The following is a 9,175-nucleotide window of genomic DNA, read 5'->3' on the forward strand; positions in this document are numbered from 1 at the left end:
CGACGATAGCATGGCGATGACGATGTGGCGACAGCAGTGTGATGGAAATGCGATGAGGGAGCCGATATGACTACGATGGAACTACCACTGTAGACATAACGATCATGGTATGTCAACAAATGCTTGACGATAACCGAAAGACAACGGCCAGTGTGGGAAGAAAAACGCTGCTGCAGGGTTTGCTGGCACATAGCTTTAAGCCTTCTAAACAGAGCAAGTGGAACGTCCCTACCGAACATTAGCGTCGTTAATTTCGTACCTCAGTGACCTGGCGCAACCTACTTTGGGCGATCGGCCATTACTCGAGCGGTGCATAGGCTAAACAATCATAATGCTAATTCTGAGTAATGTAATTTCAATCCAACTTGATAACTGAAACTTGTGAAAATCAAACGTTAATTGCTTGATATAGATATGAAGCAATGTGTCTACGCATTACATAACATAAAAATGAATTTAGAAAAGGAGAACAAATAGCATTCGCTTTCTCTGCCACAGAATTTTGCAGCGGGCCTCACAAACGCTTCTGCGGATTAAACCCGGTTCGGTGACACTAAGGAAAAGGAAAACAGGGAGCGTCAACGTACAGCGAAGCTTGTGTAGCGGTTCTTCTAAAATTCCTTTCTTTGAAATTTAGAACGGCGAAATGGCAAAAACAAACGTCCTAGAGATCCACTCTCATTACAGAAATGGCATGATTGTGACAAGACATTAGCAGTTGCACGAAAATGATTTAAAACATCCTCGCGTATCTCAGGACTCACAATAAAATTTTTCCATCCATCCATCCATCCATCCATCCATCCATCCATCCATCCATCCATCCATCCATTCGCGCCAGACAATGTAGCAGTTCAAGAGGAGGTAGAAGTTGAACTGGCCTCGTGATCTCAGTGCTGTCTGTTATTCCAACTTAGCTACTGCCACCCGATTCATGGCCGATCCCCCGTAATTGGTTGAGCCATAGTTATACGCACCAAACCAAACGAACTCGACTTTGCATGTTCTGACATACCCATCGTTTCCATTAAACATTTCAATAAATTTAGGTTATCTTCAAAATTTTATGTGTACTTTGTCATCTGGAATAAAGGCGAGATAAACGCTCTTCAAACAATTCCCGAGCTCCAGTGTCCCTGCTATGCGCGTTTCTTAGTGCCAAGATGTACTGCTTATACCAGCGGAGCCAAATGTCATCTGGTTTTTTGTTGTCTACATCTCTAGTCACGCAGTGTGTCTGTGCGACTTCCCGACTTCTCGCTAACTTGAGCTGGAGAAAGGGTAGTAAGAGGTGTACGCGCTAAAAGAACGCGAAGCACTCAGCACTTCGGCTTCGTGCAGCATCACCAGCAATATAAGTGAGTGGTCTACAATTCAAGCAGCTGAAGGATTTGCATTCTGTAAACACATGCAAAATTAACTTATGGATTTTTACGTGCCAAAACCACTTTCTGATTATGAGGCACGTCATAGTGGAGGACTCCGGAAATTTTGACCACCTGGGGTTCTTTAACGAGCACCTAAATTATCTAAGTACAGGGGTGTTTTCGCATTTCGCCGGGATTCGATCCCGCGACCTCATGCTCAACAGCCCAACACGATTGCAAGTAAAACTTCAGAGAAGCTATCGTAAAAGATCAAATTGCAATATGACTGGATTGCCAAAAAAGGCCAAATGAAAAACTAACAGTTGCCATGTAAACTTCCCCAGCGAAACTGAAACTAAAACTTGCTATAAACATTATATTTCTGCATTCCTTAGAAACACATTTGTCGTTGTCGCCGTTCTGATGAACTTGGAGACTGTGTACCAGACTGAGAACCGTAACGACACTTTAGCAGTCAGTTGATGCAAAATATGTCTTTAGCTTCGTGTATTTGTAAAAACTTATTGTTCCTTTTCAAATACGAATAGTTGCTGTGCAACACCCGATTCGTATTCAACGCTTCGAATAATCGCCCACACCTAGTTTTCAAGTGATATCTTTCTTTCGCTCTTCACTCAACTTTGCTGTTTGTCAATTTCTGACCGTTTATGTTCACCTATAACACCAGATGTTGCTAGCTGTCACTAGAAATAAACAAAATATATTCCCATGGTCGGATTCGAATCCTGGTCCGTGGTCAGATGGTTAGAGCTCGATTCTCTAGCATATGACCACAGACGCTTTTTTTTCTTTATATATTACGTGGAGATAAAACGTAGAGGTCTGCAAAGCTCTAGGCTAACCGCCACGTAATATTCAGGCAAGCAAATATATGCTTCCAATAAGAAACATCCATCCTGGTGAATGACCTTTCATCGCATACACAATACTCACATAGGATGCTGTTTCAAGAAATAATGGCCTCGTAGATAGACAACTTTCGGCGTGCCTGTTGCACATCCAACCTTGCCAAAGAGTAATGTCGACGTTAATGCGATTAGCATTGAAACATCGTAACGACACACCGTATAGCCGCCGCAGAGAAGCGTTTCGTATTAGGCGCTGTGTGCAGCCGGGTTACGCTCTCGCACTTCCCACTGAACACGCTGCTCCATCTGGCGACGCCGCCTCGAAGTTCGCGCGTTGCGCGTGCGTTAATATTCAGACACTTGTCTGAGTGCATATGAGGTGGGCTTGATTCCGATCCGTACTGGACAAATTTATTATGACTTTTTTTGTCACTGAAGAGCTGCATGTACCAAATGGCACATACCCAGGGACTCAAGCTGCCGTGAAAGGGGTTCATTAAAGAGCTATACATAAGCAACGGCAAGTACCAAGTGACCCAATTTAGTATACATGAACAAGGCTTCTTTTCGCTTACGTTCCATGTATACTTTCTTACTATACTTAACGAGACAAAATATTCATATTTTTTCTCTCACCGCAAGTAAATGTATGCTTACGCTGAAGCACGCTGAAAAGCCGACCGAGCGCCGACAATAACGTGTCGCCCGTAAAGCCGCCTTTGTGTGTCTCTCCGAAGCCTTTCTTGTCGAACGCACACTGCCGTGCGTAAAGGCTATGTACGTTGTGTAGGTTGATAATAAACGTTTGTCACCAGGCATTGGTTTCTTTCTTTTTTTTCGACTCCGTAGTTAACAGAGGAGTCTTTAGGGTCCTTTGTTAAAGCCCTTAGTGGCTCTTTTCACCCGTCCATCGGCGTTTTACATCGATTGTCATATGTGTCGTGTGCGTGCGTGTGTGTGTGTGTGTGTGTGTGTGTGTGTGCGTGTGCGAGTGTTAGTGAGTGAGTGAGTGAGTGAGTGAGTGAGTGAGTGAGTGAGTGAGTGAGTGAGTGAGTGAGTGAGTGAGTGAGTGAGTGAGTGAGTGAGTGAGTGAGTGAGTGAGTGAGTGAGTGAGTGAGTGAGTGAGTGAGTGAGTGAGTGAGTGAGTGAGTGAGTGAGTGAGTGAGTGAGTGAGTGAGTGAGTGAGTGAGTGAGTGAGTGAGTGAGTGAGTGAGTGAGTGAGTGAGTGAGTGAGTGAGTGAGTGAGTGCACCTTGTAGGTGCACTGCTGTTGATTTTGACTTATCCAATCAAGTCAATAATTCGCAGCAGAACCAGCAATTCAATGGCGCGGTCCGTCGTATGTTCGGTTTATTTCACCGAGCAACGCCACACTGCCATACGCGCGCTCTCTTTGCACGTCTGATGAAATCGACGAATGCGAATGCCCTGACACTTACGACCATTCCGCGAACTTGGCATAATTGGCACCGCGGACGACGACTTGCCTTGGTGTTCTTAAAAACATTTCGCGGAGTAGTCCTGTTGGTTTTCTTCATTAAGAATCCCTGCATGGTAGCACCTGATTGCGAAACCTGTAGTACCTGTTTGCACCTGTTTCCTTGTGGCGCAAGGGCCAAGTATGGCCAAAGAGCGCCAGAAGGTTTCATCCTAAAACCAGTGACGTAGACAGATCTGCACGTAGCAAACAGCTGTTTTATACACCCCAGATGCGCAGGTCGCATCAAGTCACGGAAATGGAGTCACGGAAATGGAGTCACGGAAATGAAATCACGCGGAGATGAAATCACGGAGATGAAATCACGAAGATGAAGTCACGGATGTCCGGCGTTACGCAGTCCGGCGTAATGGCACCAAAATTCCCAGGGAGTCCAACCCTGAACCTTTGCTAGGATTCTAACTCACTACCTGTGGTGTTAGTTAATGCGAATTTATCGAAGGCTTGTGACCTTTGGTGGGGGTCGGACTCACGACATTCGGTTTTAATTAGGGCGAATTAGGAAATAAATTGATAAGAAACCGAGAATCCGAGGCGAAGAAGCGTCAACACGACCTCTTGTGATAATTAATGCACAGTTAATTATACATACCTAATAAAGAGAGTTTATTAAGGCACTCGTACCCACTACCTTTGGTGGGAGTCGAACCCACAAGGAGATATGAGCGAACCGGCCATATCTCAAAGTTGGATTCCCATTGACAATGGCGTTAAGGCGAAGTTAATTAAGACAAAGGTAATTTAGAATCTAATCTATTTAGAATATAATCTAGTCCATCTCTAATTATAAAACAATTACCTAGGCCTGATCAGACACCGTCGCATTCATGATGCGGATAGCTTGCGCGGAAATATTGAGGCAACATTGGGGCCACCCTTTCAAATTGAAGTTATTTTTTCCTCTTTATCGCTTTTTAGGCCGCTTCCACCTATGGGCTAACAAACCATCCGTTCGTGCGTCTGTTTGACGCACCTGTATTCCTTTCTCTCTTCCCTCTCCTGCCTCGTGATGGTCAGTTCCACAGTCCCAGTGATTCCATTCATAATGCGTCGACGTAAATCTGCGTTGACGTGTTAACAAAGACCGCCGTACAAGTACACTCGAGAAAACAACACACAAGCGGTAGAACGTTTGAACGCACCGCCATCAAGCGAAACTTCGGCATTTCTAGTTCACCTAACATCTGCATACGGCTATACACCGAAGGCAAGATGGAAACCACAAAATAGAGGTGTTCCTGGAACACCGACGTGAATCAGGTTATAGTCTCAGGCATTCTGCGAAGCGTCACATAGAGCGACCTCTGTTCAATAGCACGTTCTCGATTTTAACCGACGCGCTTGCCTCAGCGTGACACCTTTGTGCCCATCTGTTGATTCCTGGAACTACTTGCAAACCAAGGACTTGAGTTTCCATCCATCGAAGACTTTAATCATTAAGTAGACGGAGGCACAAAGTAGCTAGCAAAATGGATAATGTGGGTCCATTTGTCTTTCTACAACGACGAAACGAAGCCTATGCTTTACAACAGCGGAAAGAGCGTTCCCACGTACCAGATTCACAATTTCTGTCCAGGTTTGTTGCTGTCTGTGCTTAACCGATACATGAAACTAGACATGGTCATGAGCAATTTAGCCCAAAAATATGAACAATACGTGTGGGTTTTCTTTTCGACTTGGAATTTACTACTGAATACGCACGTCTCAATGACTGACAGCCAGACATATGCTGTACCTCTTCATCAAAACCGCGACAAATCTATCGCGTTATACTTTCGTCCGCCATTCTTCCAACCACATTTTTCATTGTTATCCCCACGGTAGCTTTTAAATCACCCAGTTCATGACTGTTGTGCTTCCGGGAGTGCCTTGCCTACTTCGTCGTCATAGCTTGCACGCACACAGGGTTGGACCGCAGCTCCACCTTGCGGCAGGAGCCATTTCATCGCGCGAGAGCCGATCTCGGAGGTCATACCGCGCGTGACTTCTGCAGTCTGCTGTATGTCGGCAGATGCGAGGGAACTTGCCGGAAGACCGTGACAGCCAACGAAGAGGGGTTATATGTTACCGCGGGCCTCCGAAATCGCGGTCACGTGGCCCTTTAATGAAAACTTACTAAGCGATAGTTACGTTACTTCTGACCACGCATCTGCCTGTGGCTCTACCGTATTGTGTGCATACGCGATTTGCACATACGCCGACAAAGCGCGTCGACTTTGTGCATCCGACTCTACATCAGAACTTGATGGGCTTAGTTGGTACATATTTACAAATATTTTCAAGGCGCAAACAGTAGGCACGGCAGAAAAAAAAAGAGATTTGTCAATTATGCAGCAACTAGGCCCACGGAAAGTTCCTCTAAGCCATATTTCTTCTACATCGGGCCAGTCTTCTTTATGTTCAAGTTGACGTCGCAGCATCGAACCCACATTGTCACAACTACGTGCAGCTCTAGAGTTTACGTCTGTTGCATCCGGAACGGCAGCATACCGACTTAGTTGTCATGCCACTTCGGTAACGTGCGCCCGTCTTGGGGTCATGTCAAGCGCATCTGCAAGATTCTCCGTTCCGAGCCCTGGCGTCAAGTAAGACTCTACTAGGGTTAGTTACGCATCATTTGCTATTCCAGTGACCCTCCTTGGATTGCTGACAAAAAGTTACAGCGCGTCAGGTCTCTGGCAGCTCGGATGACAGGAGCACTATAGAACATATGCTCGTGGTGTGCCCTGAGTATGCGCGCGAAAGACTGACAATGGCAGATACGTTGAGACATTTACAAAATGCACCACTGTCGGAGGACGTCTTGCTAGGCGCGTGGCCACAGAGTTGGCAGACGACAGAGACAATGCGTGCACTTTCACGTTTCCTAGGTGACACGGGCCTGGACTCACGCCTGTGATACCAGTTGTGTAATGTGTCCTTCACTTCGTTCCTCCCATTATCATCCCCCATTGTGACCCTTTTTCTTCCCCTCTTCCCCTTCCCTTACGTAGAGTAGCAGGCCAGATGCTCCATTATCCGGCCGACCTCTCTATATTTTCCAATCATTAAAATACTTCTTTCTTCATGGAAAGGGTCGTTCCGCAACATGCTTCGGTCGACTGAAAGGAAGGCTAAGGTGCAAGAAAACTAACGGCTTGATCCTGCTTGGCGGGGTAACCATAAGCGAAGACGTCGCAGCAGTGCTCAGGAAAGGACCAAAGTTTAGTGCTGTGCCTCATTTTCAAGCGGATGAGCTCCTGGCAATAAATAGGAAAGTTGCAAGCAAAGCCGGGGCGGAGGCCACCGAACGTTGCCTTCTACAGGGTGTAGACGGCCTTGTCAACGCTGGATCCCAACACAGACCACGAAGAGACAATCTACCAATCGAAAAAGGCTCGTGCATCTGTAAAAAAAATGGTTTGTCGTTGCTGCAGGCGGACAAAGAGGAGGGATTCGTTGTCCTGCCTAACTCAGAGTTCAAAGACAAGGCTCTTCAAGCAATTCACAACAACTTCAGGGCAGTCAAGGCAAAAGAAACGTGCGCAAAGACGGATTTCGAGCAGCAGTGCAAGGAACTTAACCTTACTCGTTTGGCAAGGAGCCTCAACAAATGTTCTGCAAGCTCATATTGCAAGTGTTTTTTTTTTTCAGCAAAAACCCGTAAAGAGAATATTTCGTTTCGGTCGATCGTGAGTGAAAAAGGATCTTGAAAGCACTACGTTTAGCATGTTTTTGCTGAAACAGTTAAAATTTTCTGATCCTTTCATCGTTCGTAAATCGGATGAATTAGTTGTTTCTTAAAGGAAATACCGGACATGGGATACGCCTTTTCTGTTGATGACGAGGAACTTTTTTACTCTGTACCCTAGCATGCAATGCAGCCTCTGTTAAAGAACGTGTAAACGAAAATCCTGAGGTCGCCTTCCAGAACACAGGGGGTATTCGTACGAGTAACTTAATTACTTTGTTAGAGGCCTGTTTACACTCCACTTTTGTATTTTTTGACGACAAATTCTTTTTGCAGAGGACGGAATTTGCATTGGTTCCTGTGTCGCGCCAATTTTATGCGATATATTTGTTTTTGACTCAGGTCGACCGCGCACTAAACCATGCGTGTAAAGAAGGCGGAAAAGTGTTACGTGTTTTTAGATTTGTAGATGACTTTTTATTACTAGTCTTTACGAGAAACCAAGTTGAATTGACTTTAGACTTTTTTAACCAATTTGGGAAGGGATTGACCTTGACACATTCATTTTAGTTTTTTTAGGGGATATTCTTGCTGGTCTTATAGGCCTCGGACTAGGAATAGGATGCTGCCTTTTCGCTTGTCCCTCTAAGATAGTGAAAAGGGCTCTATAGCATATCTTTGCCTCGAGTCTTCGCTAAAGAAATTGTGCCACCACACGATGCAAGAAAGCTTTCAAGCGCAGGTGAAAAAACTGCCGGTAGCAGGTTACGTCAGTGCAATTGCTGAGGGTCTGATGCAGAAATTCAAGCACGTAAAAAAGAAGGACGATAGCAATTTTAGGGGCGAAAACGTGCTCTTGAAGTAGTTCCTTGCATTCATAAGGTCTCGCGTAATCTCAACAAGGTCGCGAATAGGCACGACGTTGGAGTGGTTTTCCCTGTCCGCAACAAACTCCACCGTCTTTGCCCTCGCATAGCCACAGCAGCCGAAACAAGGTGAGGTTTCCGAAAGAAGCACCTTTGGCCGTATCTAAACTGGAGCCGCGGATTTGTCCATGACATTCTCTCTATGCGTGGCCAAAGCTATATCGGGCAAACAGGAAGGTGTGCGAATGAGTAATTTAGAGAGCACGCCTTGAGTATTAAAAAGACGGAAATAGCGCATTTGGCGGATCACGTGAACTCTCGCGGTGGATGCGAGACATTATTTCGTGACGTAAATATTCTTGGTATACGCCACAGTGAACAGGCCCGCTTGATACTGGAAGCATGTCACATAAAAAAAAGAGGGGTGAAGGTTGCATCAGTGAGCCTTCATTAAGTCTGTACGCAAAAAAGTTTGGATACTTCGACGTGCATATGAATTAGTCAGGCATTTCTTATACATACATTCATATCTTGAATTTTTCCTATAAACGCCTCTGTGCGTGTGCCTTCCTCAAACATATTTCATGTCCACGTTGTCGATTAAACAGTTTAAAGTGGCACCGGTCCTGGGTATGACCTTCCTTTAGCGCCGTGTCTCTTGTTTGCGCCTTGAAAATATTTGACTCTACACTGTTGTAATCGTCTACTGATATTCACCGAACCCCGACATAAGATGTCCCCTCATGGCAGACGTCCATAACCGTTACACGTCCCGCAGCCTGTTTCTCAAGAATTCGCTCCTATTACGCTGCTCGTGTGACGCAGAGAGCGTTCACTTCTCGCTTAGCGATCTCTTTAACGCACCTCTGATGCCTGGTCTACACATGGTCGCTGATGGCACAAGAA

Source organism: Dermacentor albipictus, chromosome 10, assembly GCF_038994185.2.
Source record: "Dermacentor albipictus isolate Rhodes 1998 colony chromosome 10, USDA_Dalb.pri_finalv2, whole genome shotgun sequence".
Taxonomy (NCBI): domain Eukaryota; kingdom Metazoa; phylum Arthropoda; class Arachnida; order Ixodida; family Ixodidae; genus Dermacentor; species Dermacentor albipictus.